The sequence below is a fragment of the Podarcis raffonei genome, chromosome 5, assembly GCF_027172205.1.
Source record: "Podarcis raffonei isolate rPodRaf1 chromosome 5, rPodRaf1.pri, whole genome shotgun sequence".
Classification (NCBI taxonomy): Eukaryota; Metazoa; Chordata; class Lepidosauria; order Squamata; family Lacertidae; genus Podarcis; species Podarcis raffonei.
This window is the reverse complement of record NC_070606.1, coordinates 3,437,977-3,450,407: the sequence shown is the minus strand read 5'-3', so window position 1 is coordinate 3,450,407 and position 12,431 is coordinate 3,437,977.

The following is a 12,431-nucleotide window of genomic DNA, read 5'->3' as shown; positions in this document are numbered from 1 at the left end:
CTAGTGTGTGGCAAGTCCCTTTGAGCTGTAGAGCTATGGGCATACGCATATAACATGGTAATCATAGAATTGTAGAGTTGGAGGGGATCCCTGGGGTCACCTAGTCCAATCCCCTGCAAGGCGGGAACCTCAGCATACATACATAGCCCGCCCATCTGGCTGGGTTTCCCCAGCCACTCTGGGTGGCTTCCAACAAAGATTAAAAATACATTAAACACCAGTCATTATAAACTTCCCTAAAGAGGGCTGCCTTCAGATGTCTTCTAAATGTCAGATAGTTGTTTATCTCTTTGGCATCTGCTGGGAGGGCGTTCCACAGGGCAGGTGCCACTACCAAGAAGGCCCTCTGCCTGGTTCCCTGTAACCTCACTTCTCGCAGTGAGGGAACTGCTAGAAGGCCCTCGGCGCTGGATCTCAGTGATATAATAATATATTTTTACAAAGCTTTCCTGGAAATTCTTTTTTTTAAAAAAAGGAATCAGCAGCTATCTAACAAAACAAACAGCAAATGTATAATTAAAAGCAGCAGAAACAACAAAAATAGAACTAGCAAAGCTTTGTAAATAAAAGGTTGCTAGCTGTCTGGCAGAAACTGTATAATGATATTGGTGCCTGGCTGGGTTGCCAAAAAAGGCTCATCTGCATAGGATTGTGCAGAACATTCTCAGGAGAACTTTTTTCTCAGGAGAAATTTGGGGAGGGGGTCAGGGGCGGTCAGCCCTGTTTAGCTACCTGAGGTTCCAGGGATATCTTGTGAGAACTTGTGGAGCACACTAGATCTCACAAGATTTCAGTGAGATCTCGCCAGCAGCTCACTGCCTCTTGACTTCTGCTGCCCAGCGTAGCTGCCTCAGCCTTCTCATGAGCAGGTGGGCATCAGCAGGGCATCGGTGCAAAAGCGGGAAGAAGAAGTGGGGTGGGAAATGTTTTATGACTTTGGTGTATTATTTCTAATCTACATGCGCAAACACACATGTCCTTGCTTGAAGCAGTTTTTGCTACTATTCTTGTGTCGTAGCAGCAGTCCTCCTCTGACCACCCTCAATGCATTTGAGAAAGGGGCTACCAAAGAGAAGAGCTGCTCTGTGCATGGAGGTGGGGATTTTCTGTGAACTGAAGGAGCACGGAGTATGTTAAGATCTTAAGGAAGCTAGGGAGATTCCCGTGGGAGAAGGTGCACCTGATGTTCTGCCTGGCCCTGGCCCTGATTTCTCTGTCTTTCATCACTGGAATAATAGGCACCTGCATTAAGGCAGGCGATTCCTCTTTGCTGTGGAGTGCCAGAGCTGTGTTCTTGCCAAGATCCAAAAACCTTAATTCCAAACTTTTAGTGCTAGGAAATTTTGACATCATCTCTGTTTAGTGCATGAAGGTTATTTTGCACATCAGTTCATTATGTGCCTTTCATTGCATTGCATTTTTACACTTTGCATTTTAAACAACACAGACAGATAAGAAATTTTGACAGTGCTGGTTTTTTGACACTTCATGTTGGCATTGTTCCACTCACAGCTGACAGGCCTCAGTGAAGTTTCCAACATGTCATTTTTAATTTTTAAACTCTTCCAGAGAAATGACACAGCTCTTTTTAACTAGCTCTTCTTGGGATTAACCCAAACAGAACCCACAGAATTCAAACAGAGAACTGGAATTCTTCACATTGTCGGAGCCAAACCTGAGCAGTTTATCACAAACCACATCCAACTAATCCTTTCTAGGAGCAAGGAGTTTCAGGATTCCAAAGTTACTAACACACAAATGAGCCAAAGCACATGAAAGTCAAGAGCCAAGCCAAGCCAGAGATACTCTTGTTGGCATCTATCTATTTTGAGAGACAATGGAGTGTGCCTCCAGGGGTGAAGTTTAACTGCTGGAGAATCACAGCGCCTGCTGTGGTTGCAGAGACCAGTAACTCATAACTGCTGCCTCCTGTGTTGTTTGTGCAGTGTTGGCGGCACCAAAGTGACCTTCTTGAGGCACAAGCCTGGGCAGTGTGAATGGAGGTCCTGGGCTGCCCTGACGACAACTCATGTGGTCCAAAGGAAAGCAGAGCGAGACGTTTCCCACCAGTTGGGCTGCAACATTGCAGGAAGGAGGTGTACAAGATACCATCCAACCATTTTAGGAACTCCACTTTGGATTTGTGTAGGGCTACTCCTCAGCCTTTCTTTCCTCCCAAAGGTGTCCCGCAAGGCAGCAGTTAATGGGTGTTTGCTCAGTGTTTACTCCAGAAGCCTTTCTCATGAACGAGTAGCTGCAAGGTGGCGGAGATTTAGGGTAAGAGTTTTCCTTCTCCTAGATAGGCTCCCTTTCCAGGTTGACAAGCCCCATCTGCCCCTCACGTCCCTCTACAGTGTGTGCAGAATACGCTTTCTTGACCATTAAGTGCATGATTAATACTTTGAGCCCTGCACCAGTTGATTGATAATATATATTTAGGAATGCACCTAAGCATTCCTGTGAAACTTTAATGAGGCAATAAGCAATGAAAGAAAGCACATGTGAAACAAACTGGTGTTCAGAAGCTTCTCCCTCAGCAGTGGTCTAAATGCCTAGCAGGCAGTGGTAAATTTCTCAATTTTAGTACGCAATAGTTTGCTCCCTAACTCTGCACCACTTCAGAAATAGCTTTCCCTATGTATTCTTCCACAGGGCTGTTTTGTTGTAAAATAACTGGTGGTCCCTCAGCATAAGAAGGCTATGGCACCCCATCCATTGCATTTTCGGGTGGGGGGGAATAGGCCTCTGTGCACATGGTCAGCGGCAGCTGGGGTACATTCAGATATCTGGCATTGAGAAGGACCACTTGGTGACCCTGTGTTTGGGCCACCATCTGCAGCCTTGGCAAAGAAAGGGGACAGCAGGGAAGGCTCGGTTAATGAACTAAATGTGTCATCTTTGCCTCATGGTTCCTCCATTCTGCCAGTCCTTGCCCTGAGCAATGGTCAGCCCTTAATACCAAGCTCAGGCAGAGTCAGTGTGCATTGGAAACAGAGAGAGACATACTTTGTGTTCAGTTGCTATTGAATCGATTGTGAGTCGTACGCTTCCAGTTCATCAGAGTTGGCTCTAGAAACCGCCAACCGGCCTACCCACCCCACAGGTATAATCCTCTAACATTATAACAAATATATAATCACATAATGTTTACAAACTTGTTTTTCAATAAATTCAGTTGGGAGTTCTTTTTGCTTCATGGTCCCATTCAATTTACAGCCTGCCTTAGCAGTTTAGGATCAGTCTGTTCAATTCCTACGTAATTGGGCATCACTTAAAAAAATAAATAAATCTGTGATGCTGTTAGGATTGTTTCCAGTCTGAGGGAACAGCACATATTTTTGAATGAATTCTTTCTTAATTTAATTTGGGTCAACCACTTAGAGATGCAGAGAAGCGAAACGCTTAACATGAACAGTAGCATTGTGTCCTTCTGACCCACTTAAATTTAAAATTATTTTAAATTTATTTGAGATTTCTTTCAAAGTAAGCAATATAGAAGTCTTATTCAATAAATAATTGTATACAAGCTCTGGCTTGTGGGTCCTCTCCTTCTAGACTCTGATGCAGCCATGTGACTAGATACCCAGATATGTTAATATAGTTGTTTCACTTCTTATCCAGGGAGTTGGTTTCAAGCTACCATATGCATGCAAAAATTGCACATAGCCAACATTTTGGTTGCTCTTGGAGCCACCCCGCAGCTAGCCAGCCTGCCTTCTGTAAGGCAGCCAGTGATCGGAGAGAGAGAGTCTCCAATCCCAGAACTGGTGTGGCAAGCAGGCCTTGCCTAACAAAGGACTCAGCTACACAGCTGCAAATATAACGTTTTAAGTGTGTTTTAATGCATTACAGTGGTACCTCGGGTTACAGATGCTTCAGGTTACAGACTCCGCTAACCCAGAAATAGTACCTCGGGTTAAGAACTTTGCTTCAGGATGAGAACAGAAATCGTGCGGCGGTGGCATGGCAGCGGGAGGCCCCATTAGCTAAAGTGGTGTCTCAGGTTAAGAACGGACCTCCGGAACGAATTAAGTTCTTAACCTGAGGTACCACTGCATACAAATATGACATTAGATGGTGAGCTTATAGCAAATTAAATATATTTTTCAAAACATTTTTTTTAAAAAGCATTTCCACAGTGTTTTTTATATGTGTCTAGATTCCACCAAACAAGACCAAGAACTGAAAAACTCTTTTCACGCTAAGTGCACTTGGGGTTACCTGGCACAGAAGGAGCTTTTAAGTTCTCGGCCTTGCCTGCCAGGCAAAGTCTGTTTGACACACTGGCTCTGGGGGTGTTAGGGATGCTCCTGTGAGATCTCATGGGACAATCTGACTTCCATGAGACATCACGGGAAAATCCTCATCTTGCCCTCATAATTGAAATTGGGCAAGCTAAATTCATGTACTGTATGCAGTTTATACATAAGGGGTTTCAGGTAGCAATTCTGGATAAATGAATTTGAAATAAATAGATACATGGTGTTTTGTAGGCTTTTAACTTGTGCTGTAGTTTCAGAATAGCTTGACCATCTGCTTTCTGGACTGATCCAGAACAACAACCCAAAATACATTTATTTGCTGTCCAGGTGGGGAAAACAGCAAGTATGCATGTAAACATCACATATGAGGGGAAAAACATCTCACTCCTTACAGAAACACTTGTTTTTCTTTCTTAGAATGCTATTTTTGGGAGATGGGAGCAAAGAAAGTTTGTGTATGAGTGGATTTTTCACTCTTTTGGCTGATTTGCAATACTGCATATCAAAAACAGTTAACACAGGCTTCTTCTTCTTCTCCTTTTGCACTTTTGCAACAAATAAACCAAACTTCTCCAAAATGCTATCTGACCTCAGCCACAAACTCAGTGCCAGAGATAGGGTGGTGAGGGCACCGAGCTAAGGGGGTGCATAATAATAATAATAATAATAATAATAATAATAATAATAATAATATCTATTATTGCCCAGTGAGTTTTATAGTTGAGAGAGAGCTTTGATCCTCAGTTTTTTACAACCAAGATCAACATGTCATCCTTGCCTAAAGCTTGGTGCCAACATACATGGCATTTTTCTGAGAGCCAAGCCTCTCAATTTAGTTCTGTACACCATATAAATTTTAGCAGATCTGTTTGGTTGTCATTCCGTTTCACTAATGCTTGGTCATTAGCACAGAGTCGCATGTTCTGTTCTTAAATGCACACACTACTTTTCCTAAAGTGTAATGTCAACAGATAATCAGAGCAGTGTCCAGAAAGAAAGAAGGGAGGCAAGAAAAGCACACACTGTTCTTCCTGCCTGTGGCTCTTCTGAACACGCCTGGTAAAGGCACATTGTGTCTGGGAAACAAAGCAAGACGAAAAGTGTGCTGGTCCAACATTTCAGCACATTCAAATACCTGCCACTCACTGCTACCCACCAGTGCTTAACTAGCTAGTGATTACTCATGAATGACAAAGATTCAGTAGTCATAAAATCACAGAATCTTAGAGTTGGAAGGGACCCAAGGGTAATCTAGTCCAACCAACTTCAATTCAGGAATCTCAGCTGAAGCATCCATGACAGATGGGCACCCAACCTCTGCTTAAAAACCTCCAAGGAAGGAGAGTCCAGCATCTCTCCTGGGAGTCTGCTCCACTGCTGAACAGCTCTTACTGTCAGAAAGTTTTTTTGAATGTTTAGATGGAATCTCCTTTCTTGCAACTTGAAGCCGTTGGTTTGAGCCCGCATCACACTGTTGACTCATGTTCAGCTTATGGTCCACCAAGACCCCTAGATCCTTTTCACATGTACTACTAGTAAGCCAGGTGTCCCCCATCCTATATTTGTGCATCTGGTTCTTCCTGCCTAAGTGCAGAACCTTACATTTGACCCTGTTGAAATTCATTTTGTTAGCTTGTGCCCAGTATTCCAAGCTGTTAAGGTAACTTTGAATTCTGACTCTGTTTCCTGTGGCATTAGCTATCCATCCCAGTTTGGTGTCATCTGCAAATTTGATGAGCATCCCCTCAATTCCTTCATCCAAGTCATTTATAAAGACATTGAACAACAACGGGCCCAGGACAGAACCCTGCAGCAGCCCCCTTTTTTCCAGGATGTTGAGGAACCATTAATGAGTCCTCTTTGGGTTTGGTCAGTCAACCAGCTACAAATCCAGCTAACAGTTACCTCAATCAGCCCACATTTTACCAGCTTCCTTGCGAGAATATCATGGGGGACTTTGTCAAAGGCCTTACTGAAATCAAAGAACACTCTGTCCACAGCATTTCCCTGATCCACCAAGTTTGTAATTCCATCAAAAAAAGAAATCAGGTTGGTCTGGCATGTCTTATTTTTGAGAAACCCATGCTGGGTCCTAGTAATCACAGCATCCTTTTCTAAATGCTCACAGACTGACTGTTGAATTATCTGTTCTAGGACCTTCCCTGGAATCGATGTCAAGCTCACCGGTCTGTAGTTCCCTGGTCTTCCTTTCCCCCATTTTTGAAGATGGGGACATTTGCCATGTTTTCACCTCACCTGTTCTCCAATAATTCTCAAAGATAATAGACAAGGGCTCTGAAATTACATCTGCAATCTCCTTTAGTACCCTCGTATGCAGCTCATCAGGCCCTAGAGATATGAATCCATTTAAAGTAGTTGGGTGTTCCCTTACTACCTCTTGTCCTATCTTGGGCTGCAGCTCCCTCCTTACGTCACTTATTCTGTTTTCACCAGGCTGGGCATCACTTTCCTTTGGGGTGAAGACACAGGAAAGTAGGTGTTTAGTTCCGCCTTTTCTCTGTCACCCAATAGCATTTCTCCGTCTTCCCCATTAAAGAACCATAACATGGTGAAAGGATCCCCCACCCCACCCCATCTTGGGTTGGGCCCAGTTTTCTTGAACCATAAAAAGAAATGACATGCAGAAAGCTGCTGTTGGTGGGAAAAGAAAGGTTTTTAAAAAAGAATTCCTGGATGCCAAGCAGGGGCAAAACTTGGCTTTCTTTCACTCGGGTCCAATACCGAGTTCGGCACACGCATAAAGGGCATAAAAAGTAGGCAATATATTATTTGAATAGAAAGTTGTATTTTTTATAGTATTTTAATTGGTTCCTTGTGTTTTCTTTCAGGAAGAAAGAAGGCAGGCGTGGTAATATGCACCCACTCATACAAAGAGCACACAGAAACACACCAACTTGCCAAGTTCCTCTGAGCCCCAGAACTTCAGAGCACATTTTTTTGTAGCATGGTTGAGCAAGAGAGACCAGGATCAGGCCGTTTCATGTGTGGGTGCATGTTTTCCCCCTTCACATACAGTGGTACCTCAGGTTACATACGCTTCAGGTTACAGACTCCGCTAACTGAGAAATAGTACCTTGGTTAAGAACTTTGCTTCAGGATGAGAACAGAAATCGTGCTCTGGTGGCACGGCAGCAGCAGGAGGCCCCATTAGCTAAAGTGGTGCTTCAGGTTAAGAACAGTTTCAGGTTAAGAACAGACCTCCGGAATGAATTAAGTACTTAACCTGAGGTACCACTGTATTGCCAAGGAAAGGCTGTTCCCACTTCACCCCACAGCTATGAGCTCTGCACGTCAAGCACTTCCCACAGGAGAGGCTCTGCTCAGCACCAGCCAAGATAGAACTATAATATGGAATGGAATGGAAACTGTGAGAATGATCAGGCACATACCAGAAAGGAAGTCCTAGAACTCCGTGCTAACTCTCCTCATGAGAAGGCATTCCTGAGACCACTGCAAAGAAGACCCTCTCCCAGTCTAACTGCTGGGGAAGGTGGGAAGGGCGGCTGTTGCTGATCTTATGGGCAGGTGAATCGAGGTAGTATTAAAACAACTTTGCTTTCTTTTAATATTTTATGGGTATTTGCATTTTAATGTACACTGCCCTGGAACCCATGTGCAGTTTAGATTTTAAGAAACAAACAAATAAATAAATAAAATACTGTAGGGAATCTGAAGCTCTTTGAGTAAGGCTAACACCAACTCATAAGACTCACCTTCCTAACATAATCAAAATGTGCAGTATGCTATTAGGAACTATCAGTACTCTTCTAAATTATTCAGTGCCATGTGGGGAGTTGCAATGTTTGTGGATTTTGCTATTATTTGTGGGTTATTTTTTGCAGTTTGGTACATATATTTAGCATACATATTTATACAAGTGTGTGTGAGAACTGTTTCTCTTTCATGCACCCCACGACTTCCTGAACATATTTTTAAAAGCAAATACATACATAAATACATTCAACACACGGTATTTGCTTGCTAGCTATATGGAACCCAGCTCTGAGGGGACTTTGGAAAAAAGAGAGCTGGGGGAGTGGAATGGATGGAGCTGAGCTGCCCCTCCCCCAGGGGCTTTGAGAAAGGGATGGCAAGGGGATGGGTCCTCCCTTTTCTATTTTGGTCAAATTGCTACTAAGCGAAAGGAAAGAGTTTTTTCAAATGAAATCTCTGGTCTGGACCTTGTGCAGAGTAGAAATGATAAATTCCCCACCAGAAGAAAGTGTTTCAAAGCTTTACTGCAGAACAGGCTTAAAATAGTTACAAATAAATGTTGCAAAATACAAAATAACACATTGCTCTTTAACAGCAAGCAATGTGGTCCCATCTCCTTATAGTCCTTTCTTCTTCTTTATAGTTTTCCTCTCTCTGGTCCCAGAGAGAACTCGTTCATCACTGTGGAGCTTCCGTGACTGACTAAGATGCTGAGTTTGCAGGTTTCATCCTCCTGCCGACAGACATTGCAGCTTCGGTTTCTAGTGATAAATCATCAATTAGTCTAGGGTTGCCATATTTCAATACGTGAAAATCTGGACACACCTTTTTAGGCAACGTTGTTGAGTTTTTGTTTTTCGGTGGGGTTTTTGGCCTAAAGTTGTTGACATTGAGCTTATTTTTTCCCCACCCAGACACTGGTTCCTACAGTGTCCGGGAAATTCTGGACGTATGGCAACCCTAAATTAGCCTAAACCCTCAAATGGAAACATCTAACCTTCCTTTGCTGCATTTGCTCTCTTGTCTAATACAAACCTCTCTGTGTAGCATTTTAAATACAATGCATTCAAACATAACATTTTTTGCAGGTTAAACTTATTTCTGTAACAAAAAGCACTCCATTTTATAAAAAGCTTTTTTATTAAGATTTCTCCCTAATACAGAAAAATTACAGCATATATATATATATATATATATATATATATATATATATGTATCTCCGGTCATTCATGTCCAGACCCATATGTTCAGTTCCATTTCTGTTGTGTTTACATTGGGTATCCCAAACAAAAAGCATTCTTGATTTGGTCTGGTGCTACTTCAGAAGCATTTGATCTGTTTTTAGCAACTGCTGGAGATCAAGTGGATTTTGCAGACCATAATTCTAACTCAGTAAACGGTGGTTGTTATTGTTATTTTAGGTTTCTTGCCTGCTCTTCATCATGAGCTGAACATCTTGCTGCTTCAACAGCCAGGAGATTCAGCTGCAGAATGCCACTTGTTGGAACATCAGATAACAAAGGGAGCGGGAAGACGGAGCTACACCTTTGCCCTGATGAGGTGGCTATTGTGTCACTGTCTATTTTATTGTGTTTAAAATATATTGTAAGCTGCCTTGAGAACTTAGGTTGGTAGGCAAGGTATAAATGCTCCTAAATAAAATAAACATTGAGGCCTCTGAGGGGATTACAACAATTTGAGCATATTAAAAATAGTTGAAACAGATTACAGTCAAATGAACAAAGTGGGTCCTAAAATGTGTATCGCTAGTCAGGGTAAAGAGCATACAATGAAAACACCATAATGAAGGAGCCAGGTGCATTTCTTTGGGGAGGGAATACCACAGCTTATCCCTGGCTATCCCCACCCCACCCCCCAAAAAAAGTTTGAGGGCAGTGGAACTCCCAAGAGACCCCTCTGCTGTACTCAGTACCTGAGAGGATCTGTAAGGGAGGTGGGAAGGTATAGATGTTGTGCCTGAACTGAACCTTCTGCTGATAAGTTTGGAAAATGCTTCACTATGGGACTGTGGAGAGAGCCTCTCTTCACTATTGTAATTTGGAGGCATCAGTCGCCACCAAAACCATGAATATACATCCTAACCTATAGCTATTAGACGATATGGTTTCATACAGTCCTAGCATATATCCATGAGCAAAAAGCAGAGTGGACTAAAAGATTACTGAACGCTCACTCCCTGGAGGCCAGTGACATTTGCCAGATCGCAAAGATCAGCAGTACAGCCTGATCTCACCTCTGACTGAAGACGCTGCACTCTGCACGTGTTGGGGGTCTGCGGGCATCTCTGCAGGGTCACCTGCCCAGTGATGTATTTCATGGTTTGAGAGCCAAGTTAATGACAGCAAAAATGAGTCCCTCTGATATTGTAAATGAATATCACTTGCAGAGTGTTCAATGCTAGCTTTTCCAAAAGCATTGTGCAAGAGGGACGAGCAACATCAGACTAAGTATAGAGTATAAATTAAATTGCAGGTGAACAGCTGCTCAATATTTTGCATAGAAAATCAATTTTCTCCCTCCTCTCTCCCTTTCTCTCTCTCTGATATAGAGTTGTAGAGTTGGAAATGACCCTGAAGATCATCTAGTCCGGCCGCCTGCAATGCAGGAATATGCAGCTGTCCTCTACAGGGATCGAACCTGCAACCTTGGCATTATCAGCTCCAAGCTCTAACCAACTGAGAGAAAAAGGTTGCAGTGGGCTACATCCCAAGTTCACAGAAACCTCAGGCAACGCAGTTATGGCATCAACAAAAGTGTGTGCTAGTAGAAGAGGACTTTTCTGTAGCCCCACCTCAGTTGCGGAACTCTCTTTCATGCAAGACTCTTTTGCTCCTGTCTCTTTTTAGCTTCTGTTGCCAGGATACAATTTTGCTCAGGCGAGCTTTTTATTAACCTTGGTATTTTAAGCTGACTGTGATGTTTTCGTTCCTCTTTCATGCTGTTCCTGTTTTTATTTATTTTTATTCTTTTAATTGTTTAATTGTTGATGGTTGTTTGTTGGAAGCTGAGAGCTGCCTCAAGCTCTTCTTTGGTTAGTGGATAGAATTTATTCTAAATCAAACATAACGGGTGACATCCAGTGGCCTCAGCTCACTAGTGCAATGGACCTCCTCTTCTTCCTCTCCTACCTGCAGCTGCTGCACACTCTCAATATCTGTTCTGAAGGACTCGAAGACTATCTGGAGCATGGAGTAGGGTTTGGGGGTTTGGGTTGGGACTGCAGGGGTGGGGGGAGAAAGGGGCAGCCCTGCCACATCTAATAGCATGACATTGGATGTCACCAATATGTACCTGCTGAGAATGCTTTTCAAATCATGCACATTTCATTCCACACTATTATTCTCCTCCCCTCCCCCCATCCCAGCATCCAAAAACCCATCCAGAATGGCCACATTTCTGTTTTCCAGATATCTAATTAATGATCAAAATTTTATAGTGCTTTCTGTGATTTTACTATTCTGAAATGATGTATAATATATGATGTGTCTCCATTCCTGGGACCATGAGGTGAAGGGCAGACCATAGATAAGTTAAATAAATAAACTTTTAAAAGCTGCTGTCAGTGAAAGGAAGAACATTTTCCTAGGCATTGGCAACTACCCAGTTAACAGAAACACCTTCTCCATTCATCAAAGATATGGGGTATTTCCTCTGGGAAACTGGATTCCCCATCCAGCCCATCATTGCCTTCTGCTCCTGTTCCAGCCTCTGAAGAGCCTCTCCTGATTCAAATCCCTAGATAACAGCCCTGAACAGAAGTCTCCCAGTGCTGTCCTCTGCTACTCATCTGGCAGATAAGTGTGTAGCCATAGTTTTGTGGGGCCCCCAGTTCCCAAGCTGTAGAGTTGCTTGAGGAGGATACCCAGAACCAACAGGGTTGCACCTCTCTCCATGTCACAATAAAGGTAATCAATCAGAAAGATCAATATGTTTTCAGAGCTCATCCGTACTTTGCTTTGCTGCCTAGAAAGCAACTTACCATTTCCCCTGCCACTTTCCCTGGGAAAACCTGCTCTTTACTGCCGAATTGGAGGAAACATCAATCCTTAGAAAACCTGATTGAAGTTTGCTCCAGTTCAGCATTAAGCAGCGGGTTTTCCCTTGGGGAAAGTGGCAGGGCCAGCAGAAGTGTGGACAAGCCATCAGTTTTGAATGCAGGCCTAAAGCCAGATGGATTATCACCTCCAGCCAGCATGGTCAATTGTTGGGGATGATGGCTTAGTCTATCAGTAATCAACTCTGTTGGTTTCTGATGGTTTGGGGAAGCAGGTCTCCTCTGTTTGCCATAGGAATCTGAACAAAAGGCTCTCTAAACTTCCAGGGATTATCATTTTTTTTCTACCTGTGACCTTCTTCTCTGTCTCATCTCTCATGAAACAGGGGTCACATTATATATGACATTAATTAAATTAT